The sequence below is a fragment of the Phalaenopsis equestris genome, unplaced genomic scaffold (assembly GCF_001263595.1).
Source record: "Phalaenopsis equestris unplaced genomic scaffold, ASM126359v1 Scaffold210457, whole genome shotgun sequence".
NCBI lineage: Eukaryota > Viridiplantae > Streptophyta > Magnoliopsida > Asparagales > Orchidaceae > Phalaenopsis > Phalaenopsis equestris.
The window spans coordinates 89,703-102,051 of record NW_018229542.1 but is presented as its reverse complement, the minus strand read 5'-3'; positions in this window follow the sequence as shown (position 1 = coordinate 102,051).

The window sequence follows — 12,349 nt, the reverse complement described above, 5'->3', positions numbered from 1 at the left end:
GTCTCCACACCATGCGTTGCCAGATTGGTTAATAATTCAAACTTTCTATAATGGATTGGTTAGTTCTCTTAGATTGATAATTGACGCTGTTGCTGGTGGATCATTAATGTCAAGATGAAGTCAAAATCATTTGATGAAACATATTCATTAATTAAAGAGATGACTACTAATAATTTTCAATGGCCCTCAAAAAGGGTAAATCCAAAAAGATTAGCCAGTTTTCATGATTCTGAAGCAATATCTATATTTGCTGCTCAAATAGCTATTATATCAAAGAAGATAGATCAATATGGAATGAATTATTCTCAAGCAACACATGTGCTTGAGAACTCATTGGGATAAATGATAGAATCTCAATCTTCTTATGAGACTTTAAGTGCAACAAATAATCATTCTAATAATCCTTATGCCAATTATTATAATCCTGGATGGAAGAATCATACAAACTTTAGTTGGAGTAATAATAACTCAAATACTCTCAATTCATAATGGGGAAACAATGCTGCGAACCCAGTAGGAAGCTCCAACAATCAAGAAAATCAAACTTATAAACCTTATTACCCCCCAGGATTTAATAATTTGAAAAGTAAGGAGAAAAAGTTATCAATGGAAGAGTCGATATTACAAATGGGAAGTCAGTCACAGAGTCAATGAGCTGCAATCAGAAACCTGAAAAATCAATTGGGATGTATTGCTACTGCACTTAGCAATAGACCTCCAGGAACATTTCCTAGTAATGTTGAAGTAAATCCTAAAGATCAAAACAAGGAGCAAATTAAAGCTATTCAACTGAGAAGTTGAAAATAATTAGAAGAAAGAGTTCAACGAGAAGTTGAAATTGAAAAAGATGGGTGGAAAATGAAGATTTTGGTGAAGATTTTCATCATGAGTCAGAAATTCCTATTAAACCAATGAAAATTACTTTAGAAAGATCACCACCTCCATTTCTTCAAAGATTGAAGCAGAAGTATAAAGATAATCAATTTTCAAAATTTTTAGAAATTTTGAGTAAATTGACGATAAACATTCCATTTGTTGAAGCTTTGGAACAAATGCCAAGTTATGTGAAGTTTATGAAGGATATACTTAATAGGAAAAGGAAGTTTGTAGATAATGAGACGGTTGCACTTAGTGAAGAGTGTAGCGCTATAATTCAGAAGAAGCTTCCTGAAAAACTTAAATATCCTAGAAATTTTACAATTCCTTGTGTTATTGGTGAATAATTTTATGGAAAATCTTTATTTGATTTAGGAGCCAGTATTAATATCATGTCGTTATCAATTTTCAAAAGGTTGGGTTTAGGAGATATTTCTCCTACAACTGTAACTCTTCAGTTAGCTGATCGATTGATTACCAATCCTAAAGGAGTTAAAGAAGATGTTTTAGTAAAGGTTGATAAATTTATCTTTCTTGTGGACTTTATTGTATTAGATATGGAGAAAGATAAGGAAATTCCTATTATTTTAGGAAGACCATTCCTAGCCATTATAAGAGCATTGATAGATGTGCAGAAGGCAGAACTAATTATGAGAGTTAGTGATCAAGATGTTACATTTAATATTGCAAAATTAATGAGATACCCTACAAAAGAACAAGAGATTGAATGCTTCAGAATGGATATTAATGAGTATTTAAGCCATGAATATTTCAAAAAGACATGTAAAAGTGAATTTGAAAAGGAATATATGGAATATTAAGATGAGGATAAAATCCAAGATGAGTGTATGGAAGTGAGTATGGAAGAACTAGATTATGTTGAAGAGAAATTTGAAATGTTAGATCCTACAGAAAATGACAGCAATTTGTTTTCATCTATTGAGAAACCCCCTGAACTAGAATTGAAAACACTTCCTACACATTTGAAGTATGCATTTTTTGGAGATTTATCTACACTACCTTTTATAATATCCTCAGAACTAAATGATGCTTAAGAACAACAATTCTTAGAAACTTTGAAAAAATACAAGAAATCCTTTGGCTGGACATTAGCTGATATTAAAGGAATCAGTCCTTCAATCTGTATGCATAAAATTTTGTTGGAAGATTAACATAAACCAAGAATTGATCCTCAAAATATATTGAATCCTATGATGAAAGAAGTGGTTAAGAAAGAAATTATAAAATGGTTAGATGCTGGAATAATATAATTTATTTCAGATAGTGCTTGGGTGAGTCCAATTCACTGTGTTCCGAAGAAAGGAGGTATAACTATAGTGACGAATGAACATAATGAATTAATATCAATAAGACAAGTCACTGGATGGTGAATCTGCATAGATTATAGAAAATTAACTTCTGTCACTCGGAATGATCATTTTCCTTAACCCTTTTTGGACCAGATGTTGGATAGACTAGTTCGGCACAAATATTTTTGTTTTCTAGATGGATAGATTAGTTGGGCACAAATATTTTTGTTTTCTAGATCACCAAATACCTTTTGCTTTTAAGGATCAAGAGAAAATAACATTTATTAGTCCTTATGGAACTTTTGCTTTTCGGCGAACGCCTTTTGGATTATGAAATGCACCTGCAACATTTCAAAGATGTATGATGTCAAATTTCAGTGATTTGTTTGAAAAAGGGATTGAAGCCTTTATGGATGATTTTTCTGTATTTGGAACTTCCTTTAAAATATGTCTAAATCAATTAGAGAAAGTTCCGGAACATTGTGAAAAGAATAATCTTGTTCTAAGCTGGGAGAAAGGTCAATTTATAGTTGTAAAAGGAATTGTTCTTAGACATAAAATTTTAGAAACTAGCATGGAAGTAGATCCTGCAAAAATTCAGGTTATATCAAACCTATCTCCACCCACTAATGTAAGAGGAGTTAGGAGCTCTTTAGGACATGTTGGATTCTACAGGCGATATATCAAAGATTTTTCAAAAATTACTAAGCCTTTATACTAACTTCTGGAAAAAGATATAAAGTTTAAATTTAACCAAGATTGCCTTAAATCCTTTGAAACTTTAAAGAAAAAATTGATCAACAATTTGAGCAATATGGATCACCGATTAGTGATGACTTGGACATTCACTTTATGATTATACAAATATATTTTGACATGAACGGAATATAAATTTTTTTAAATAATAATAATCTATCAATAAAAAATTGTATGAGATTGTTCAATTATAAATTATACTGTGGCAATTTTAGAACATTTTTGAAAATGTCTAAAGCTTACTAAAGCAAAATTTGAGAGTTAATTCAATCTACTAAAATGTGACTGAAAATATGTGCATACTGACCATTCTGTTATTAAATATTTGATGCAACAGAAGGATACTAAACATAGATTAATCAGATGGGTACTTTGGATGCAAGAGTTCTGATGCAAGGGTTTGATTTTGTAGTAGTTGATAGAAAAGGGACTAATAATCAAATAGTTGATCATCTATCGAGGTTAGAACAAGAAGAAATACTTGATTCTAAAATAATGATTAAAGATACTTTTCCTGATGAACAACTTGATGTTGTAAATGGATGGGAAATACCTTGGTATGTTGATATTGTAAATTATATTGTTAGTATTATTTTATCAAATGCATTGACAAGACAACAGGAAAAGAAATTCATTTATAATGAAAAATCTTATTTTTGGTATGATCCTCATTTATATAAACAATGTAAAGTTTTAATCATAAGACAATGTGTGCCTTATAAAGAAATTTAGAAGATTATTCAAAAATGTCTTGATTCTGAATTTGGAGAACATTTTAGGAATGATAAAACTGCTCGAAAATTTTTACAATCTAGATTTTGTTGGCGTACTCTATTTATAGATGTTCATATATATATATAAAATCATGTGATCAGTGTCAGAGAGTAGGTAATATTTCTAGAATGAATGAAATGCCTCTAAATTTTAATTTAGAAATTAAAATTTTTGATGCGTGGGGATTAGATTTTATAGGATTAGATTTTATGGGACGATTCATGCCGTCATTTGGAAATGTATATATATTGATTACAGTAGATTATGTTTCAAAATGGATAAAAGCAGCATTTTACCTTGATGTGATGCTCGCAGTGTTTCAAAATTTTTAATTAAAAATATTTTTACAAAATATGGAATGTCGAGATTAATCATTATTGATGGAGGATTTCATTTTAGAAATGCAACAGCTGCAAGATTGGCAGAAAAATATAATATAATACATAAAATTTCAACTGCTTACCATCCCAGACTAGTGGTAAGTATCTAATTGTGAAATTAAGAGAATTTTAGAGAAGAGTATTAATCCTAACAAAATGAATTGGTCTATTAGATTAGGTAGATTAGATACTACATTATGGGCATATAGGACAGCTTATAAGACACATATAAGAATTTCCCTCTATAGATTAATTTTTGGGAAGACTTGTCACTTTCCAATTGAATTAGAACATAAAGCTTATTGGGTGATAAGAGAATTTAACTTCAATTTAAAAAAAACTGGTGAGAAAAGATTATTGAAATTGAATGAGCTTGTGGAAATTAGGAATGGATCTTACGATAATGCGATGATTTATAAGGAAAAAAATGAAAGAATGGCATGATCAAAAGATAATAAAAAGAAAATTTGAACCTAGACATAAAGTTTTATTATATAATTCAAGATTGAAATTATTTCCTGAAAAATTGAAGTCTAGGTGGAATGGGCCATTCAAAGTTAAAAAAGTCTATCCTTATGGAGCAGTCAATATTGAAGATCCTAAGATTGGAAAAATATTTAAAGTAAATGGGCACATATTGGAACCTTATTTTGATGGTCATAGACCAAATTTTAAAAATACAATCATGTTGGATCACCCAGAATGAAACTAGGAATGTGGGCTGATGAGATTAAACCAAGCGCTTTGTGGGAGACAACCCATATGTATCATTGTTTACTTTGATTTTTGAGTTTTTGTTTAAAATTTTGTATGTATCTTTATGTTTATCTCTTTATATAATCTGTGTATTTAAAAAAAATGTTTAGAAACATCTTTGTTTGCATAATGTTGTGAAAAGACTGAGAATTTATTTGATAAAAATTAAAATGGCCAAATTTTGGAACTGGTGCATGATGTGCCGAATTCCAGAGTGCTGGCGCATGATGCATCGTGGAAACAAAAAGGATTAAAATGTGTCGAACGACGAGGTTTTTGGCAGTTTTTGGCGGGTTCACCTTCAAATAACTTCTAAAAACTGACTCCAAGACATACTTTAGGGAGGAAAATGAGGGAAGAGTCACCACTTTTCAATTCCCATGGCTTCCTACTCTAGAAACTCTGCTAGATTTAAAATTTTCAACCAAAGAAAGTTCATCAATTTCAAAGCACAGAAGTTGCATGATTAAGTTATAGTAAAGAAGAGGCTTATCAAAGAGAGGGGATTTATCCATCGAAGATTCAACACACGGAATACTCGAGTCGAAGAAGTTATTGCGCAGAGGCGTTGGGAAGTGCTTTGCTACACTACTGTCGCTATAGTTGTCCCTGTGGTGAAAGGATTTTATGCAAATCTTCAAGGGATCAACCAAGGAATGATTTATGTGCAAGGCAGGCTTGTACAGTTCACTCTTTCAAGAATCAATGAAATGTTTATGATCAGGAATGTGCTTGTCTGCCACTATGCAAGTTTTTCCCCTACAAGAGACAGCATGAATGAACTCTACTGTTACCTTACGGATGAAGAAGCTAATTGGGAAGCCCGAGATGATGGGAATGTGAGTTTTTCTTCAGCATTATTAATTCCTATTTCAAATGCATGACATTTCTTCATTTCCTCAAAATTACTACCTATTATGAAAATTAGTAAGGTCACAAAGGAGAGTGCTGTTCAGAATTACTGTATTCAAACTGGGAAACCTGTTGATATTGGAGCAATAATTGTAAAATTTGTTTTGGGTTTGATTGTAAATAGATCTGCAACTGGATTGGGACACCCATCTATTATTTTCCAACTCTGCATTCAATCACAAGTACCTTATGAAAGTTGGGAGAAATTCCTACTGCCATGTAAGCCGATGGATCCTAAAGTCTACTACAGTTGTATTGGAATGGGAGATGAAAATGTTATGGATGTACGAATGGATCAAGGACCTTAGAACTCATCACCTATTCAGCCCTAGTACAACTCGAATGCACTTTCAAAAAGAATTAAAAAGATAGAGAAAGAGGTGCATAATCTTATGCATGCAATTGAGAATATTTTAGAAATGTTGGATCACCTGGATTTGAGGCTTAAGGAACATTTTGAACATACAGGGTGTATTGAAGATGAGTTGGTACATATGTTCAAGAAGCATACGTTGATTGAGGAAGAAAATGCAACTGATGAATTTCCATGTAGGCCCTTCTACAATATGTATGTACACTATCAGTCTATGGGAGATCTCCAGGAGAACAAGAGTGACGAAGATGAGTGAAGTTGAATTAAGCACAAAATGTTTTGCCTAGTATTCTTTGTTATAGTTTGTTATATTGGATTGCCTTACTTTAAGTTATTGCACTATTTATGTTATTTGTTGTGAAGTTTGATGTTTAGATTTCAGTTTTTAGGATGTTCGTTTGCTTTAAAACACTGAATTTGTTATGTGTTGGCTTGAAAAATGTTAGTTTGTAATAACTGGGATTTCATATATAAATATGAGTTGTGTTCTTTGTGAAAATATAGTGTTAGTTTGATGTTTAATTATGCTTAGAAAGTTTTATTTGAGTCAAATAGAGGTTGATGTAAAGCGGTATGGAGTAGATTTCCATAAAAACCAAAATCGAGCAAAAATACGCTCTAGCGCATGATGCGCCAACTTACAGAGCCTTGACGCATGATATGCCAAATGTCCAAACATGCTAGATTGCCTATAAAACCGCAAAATTGTGCTGAAAACCTCCATTGTTGCCGCTTGAGTCATCTTCTAACTCAATACCTTGATCTAGGGCATCACATTGCGGGCTAAAGAGAAGGATTTGGAGGATAAAAATCATAGATTTCATTTTCTCTTGGTAAGAGCTTCACTTTAACTTAGAATTTTTTTTTATTTTCATCATGGATTTTGGGAGATCTGAAAAATAGGATTTTTGATGAAAGTGCTTTAAGAAAACTCATGGTAAAAATTTTCTTACCAAATAATATTGCTTAGGGAGTTAGATTTTTTATTTAATAATTTATTTGAAATTTATTTAGATTTTTGTAGAATTTTTTATGGCTCCCCGAGTTAAGCAAGGAAGATCGACCAATGACTTTGATGCTCAACGATTTATTAGTTTTAAAGCCCAACACAATTACAATATCTTATTTGAGAATAAAAGAATGATCCAAGAGAAGGCATTTGCAAACTTTGGAGGCGCGGTCAAGAGGTTGATTTGCATATGAAATTGTGAGCAATTCTGCTACTTCACTTTTGTGGTGATTGTCCCTATGGTCCAGGAGTTTTCGGCAAACTTAAGATTCATTGCGGAAGATCACATTTTTTGTGAGAGGTACACAAGTCGAGTTTACCTCTGAAAGGATCAATTCATTTTATGGGCTTAGAAATGTCTTCCATGATGAATATGTCACTTTTTCTATCACTGATTCATCATTGAAAGAAGTTATTGCCTTTTTGACTGATAGAAGAGGAGAGTGGAAGATAAAGAATAAAAAGATAGTTAACTTTCCTGCTTCCATGTTAATTATTTAGTAAAAAATATGGCACCATATCATCTCTGCCAAACCTTTACCTAAAAATCATCTTGCTGATGTTACAAAGGATTGAGTTGGGTTGAACTATTGTATTCAGAATATGAATGCAATAGACGTTGGTGCACTTATAGTTCATCATGCTCGGAGGATTGCTGGCAGTGCTACTGCTGGAGGCTGGGGATATCTATATCCTGCCCTGATTTTCACTTTATGTGAACAATCAAGAGTTGAATTCCATAGAAATGAAGAAAGATTACAGCCTCAGAATCTGATTGGGAAACACATGATTCAGAGAGTAGAATCATTTGTTGAGTCTAGAAGTGGAAGAATGGATAGGCCCTCTACATCTGTTGTAGGGGCATCTACTTCTAGTGCTGCATCTTTGGAAGGTTTTATGGACCAACTTATGATTTAACAATACGATATTATTAATATAAAGACTCAGTTGGGAAAGATAAATGCAAGGAATGCATATAATGATGAATATCAACAAACGAGAGTTCAATATGATATAGATTTTCAAAATGCTATGGTTAGACACTTCATGGGTGAACCTAATGTGAACTTTCCTGTTTGCCCCAGTTTTGTCCCCTATGCTCCCATTCGTGATGAAGAAGCAAGAGAAGAAGAAGATGATGATGATTATAATGGAGTGGAAGGAGATGAAAATTGATATTTTATGAGTCTTGTTTAGTTATTTTGATGTGTTTGTGTTTGTATTTTGGTGTAGTTTTATTTGGAAAACATGTTGTAGCAAAAGACTTTTTATGTTGTGTTATGGACTTGTAGTTTGTAATAGTAATTGTAGACTGTTTACTTTTCAGTTTTAGTTTTAGTATTTTTAATTTTAGCTTGTTGAATGTGTAGTATTTTTCAGTTTTTATTTTTCAGTTTTTGTATTTATGTGTTTAGTTCCCAGCAAGTTCTTTAGAATATATTATGTTTTATTTAATGCTTTAAAGCCAGCATGTAGTTTTATAGTTAATATCTGCAGTATTTTCATGCATTTACTTCTTTTCTTTCACCAACTAAAATTTTGTACTAAAATGTTCTTAAAATCATTTAAAAATTTAAGTTTGGGGGAAAAGAAAATTTTCTTTTGAAATGGAGAAAACTAAATTTTATTTGTCGTAAAGTAACAATATTTTTCAAATTTTATTTAACATGACTTGGGATATTAAGATTTAACTTTAAATGACTATACTTATGTTTATAAATATTATAGTAAATTTAGGTCAATTCTAAAGTTAAAGATATTTGGTATGATAGGATAAGAATATGCTTTTCTATTTTAAGTAAAGGAAAATTGTGTTTTTAAAATGTTAAGAATTTTAGAGTTTCATGTAAGAAGAAAGGAATGAAACTTTATGAAAAATCATAAACTAGTATAACTTTATTAAGTAAGGAGGAGTGTGGATATTTGACTTTAAGAAGAGGATAGTGAAGTTCAAAACTATTAAAGGCTATCCAGATATAATAATCCTCACTTGAAAAAGGAAAAAGATAAGGAAAAGAAAGGATTTAAAAGATCCTAAAAGAAAAAAAAAGAAGAAAGAAAAGAAAAGAAAAGAAAAAAAAAGTGAGGAGAAGCTTGAGGAGATGCCTAATAAAAAATTGGCTTCACTTGAATCAACTAAGGAAGGAGCTTTATTACACTTTCTAAACTTGTATTGAAGTATTAGTAGCATTTCTAGTAAAGTTTTTATGAAGTTCTTTTTTATATGAATGTCCTAAATGTCTTTAGCATGACAAATTGCAATTCTTCTTGAAAAGAATAGATATTCAAAAATCTTAAATTTGATTACTAGATATTCCTAGACTTAGAGTTGGAACCTCAGTTATTAAATGTTTTTCTTAAAATTTGCTATTCTATTTATTGAACTAAAGTATAGAATGGATGAGTTAATCTCTATCCTAAAGTCATATGATTTTATATAATAAAACTGTCACTTGAGGTCAAGGAACATTCAAGTTTGGGGGATTTTGATCCATAAAAAAAATATACTATTTTAAATGCCATTTTTATGTCTATTTTTGGTGATATTGCACTTTAAATAAAGGTATTTTTGTGTTTTTGTTGCACGTATACCATTTTTAGGTATTTGGAGAAAAAATGGCAGGAAGAGCAAAATTTGGAACAAAAACAGCCAATTTTGGGGTTTGGTGCATGATGCGCCAACATCCAGAGCGCTAGCACATGATGAGCCAAGCATGACAATTTCAAATTAAGGTAGTTCGAGATAAATTTTGCACAAATTTTCAAAGGGACGCTTGTTCTAAGCACCCCATTGAGTGATTGAATGCATGTAGACACATTAGAAGGTTCCAATTTGAAGAGATTTGACTCTTGGATCAATGAGGCACATCTTTTGAAATTCAAAGTTTTGACTTTGAATTTTGGAGGGAATTGAGACTCTTTTCAGGGAGGAGAGGCCGCCAACAAAAGGGAACTTTTGAAGGAACTTGGAAAGGGGGGACGAAAAATGTAGAGAGAGAGGATAGGTGTGAGTTAGAGAGAGAAAAAGGAGGAGATTTTTTTTGAGGGTTGTAAGAGGAGAGGGAAGGTAACAGATTTCTTCTTCATTACATTTCTATCAAATAATTGGGAGAGATTGTAAAGAGGGAAAGGCTTGGAGAGAGCTTCTAAGGATTTTCTTGGGAAGGATTGTGAGTTAAGTTGTACTTTTCATTTCTTTTGTTTGTAAACTTATTTTTATATATGAAATCTGTGTTTTATCATATCATTCTCATGATTTCTGAGTAGTCTTCTTTATCATTCTCCCTACTTTGAAGAAATGGTTTTATGAAGAATTGATTTTGTTTTCTACGGTTTTAAATGTCAATAATTTGTGATGATTTGAACTTCGATCTTCATTTTCTTTTCGATCTGGCTAATTGAATTGTTAAAATGTGTTGAGAATTATATGTTCTGAAAAGGGGATATGATTTCTACAATAAAGAGTGAATCGCATCTGATTTCATGGGAGAGTATTTCATCCATGGGATTGGGTGCAAATAAATTGGAAAATATACTTTGTTGGATAAAAAATTAGAAGATTTTAAGGTGATAGATTAGAATCCCCAAAGTGGTTCGGTTGATTGGAAACTAATGTGAGCATGTTAGCCCTGAGGAGAGAGAGTAGTGGGAGCTTTGGAGTGACAGCCGATATCCTCCCAGCCTAACCACGGAATTTGGGACAAAATTCTGAATTAGTCAATGTTCTTTATAGAGCTCGAAAGAGGGCAGAGAATAGGATTGCTCATATTTGGCAATAAACAGTTTTTAAGTATATTTTTCAAATGATTTCAATTTCTTCACAAGACATATTTTCATTGTAAATGGGAAGAATGTTTTCTCATACTTGAACTTTTCACCCACAAAAACCTTTATTTTATTTCAGCAATTTATTTTTGAAAGTTTAGCATCTAGCTTAATTTATTTGTTATAGTCATACATCTGCATATTTAGAAGCATTTCACTTAAGTAGTTGAATTTCAAACTTTGCACTTTACTTTGTTATTATTTTTATTTTTATTTTATAATAGAATATAATTAGCTAGCTTATATATATTTTCAGCTTCTCTATGGGATTGATATCTAGGACTCCATTAGATCCCTATATTACTTGAACAATAAGTATACTTGCATTACATGTAAGCGGGAATTGGAATTTTAAAAAAGATTTTTAAAGATAAATTATTTTCATTAAAATTACGTTATAGCTTGGGTTACAATGCATCATTATTATTAAGCTACACAAATTCCCGTGCAGATTGATACAAAAAAATATATATAGTGTTTTTAAACACATTTTTATACCTATTTTTGAGATATTTAGCTTTAGTGGAAGGTATTTGTGTGTTTTTCTTTCAGGTACAAGTCAAAAGGTGAAAAATGCTAAAAGGAGAGAAAAATGATCAATTTGGAGCAAAAATGTGAAAATAACACAAAAGTGTTTTGGCACCTAAGCGCCAGATCTGGCGCTTACGCGCCGATGAAACAGAGAACGCAGTGCCTAAGCGCCAGAGGCAGTTATGTGAATGTTTACTTCATTTTATCAAATTTTGAAGGGACATTTGAGGCACTTATTGGCTAAAGAGGGTGGTTATGTCCACTAGAAAATAAAGTATGATTAAAAGACTTGTGAAAGGAGGCATCCTTTGGAGAATACATCGAATTAGAAGACATTTTGAAGAGTTATCAAGGCAGCTCGTGGAGATTTATAAAATTTTATTTTTAAATAAAAATTATATATTTTTTTGAAGTGTGCTTGAAAGTTCTGGAGTTTTGAGAGAAGGGGGAGTTTTGAGAGATAGTTTTGGAGAGATTTTTAGGTACCACAAATTTACTTTATCCTTTTTGTTTTTAGTTTTATTATGAGATTCAAGGGTGTTGTAAAAGAGAATTGATTCAAAGAAACTTTAAGAGTTTGGTGAAAGATTTGAGATAAGTTTTTATCTTTTGTTTTGAACTACTTTTGGTATTAATTGAAACTTCTTGTTGGTTTGACATTGCTTTTAAACTAAAGTGTGGTTTTATTTTCTCCATGAATTCGGAGTAGTTTTCTTTATCTTTCTCCTTAAAATGATAATTAATTAAAAGTGTTGGATGGAAGTTTTGGAGAGTATTGATCTTTAATGTTGGAAGAACTTGTGATGATTTAAATCCATGTACTTCATTTACTTCTTGATTTGGCCTA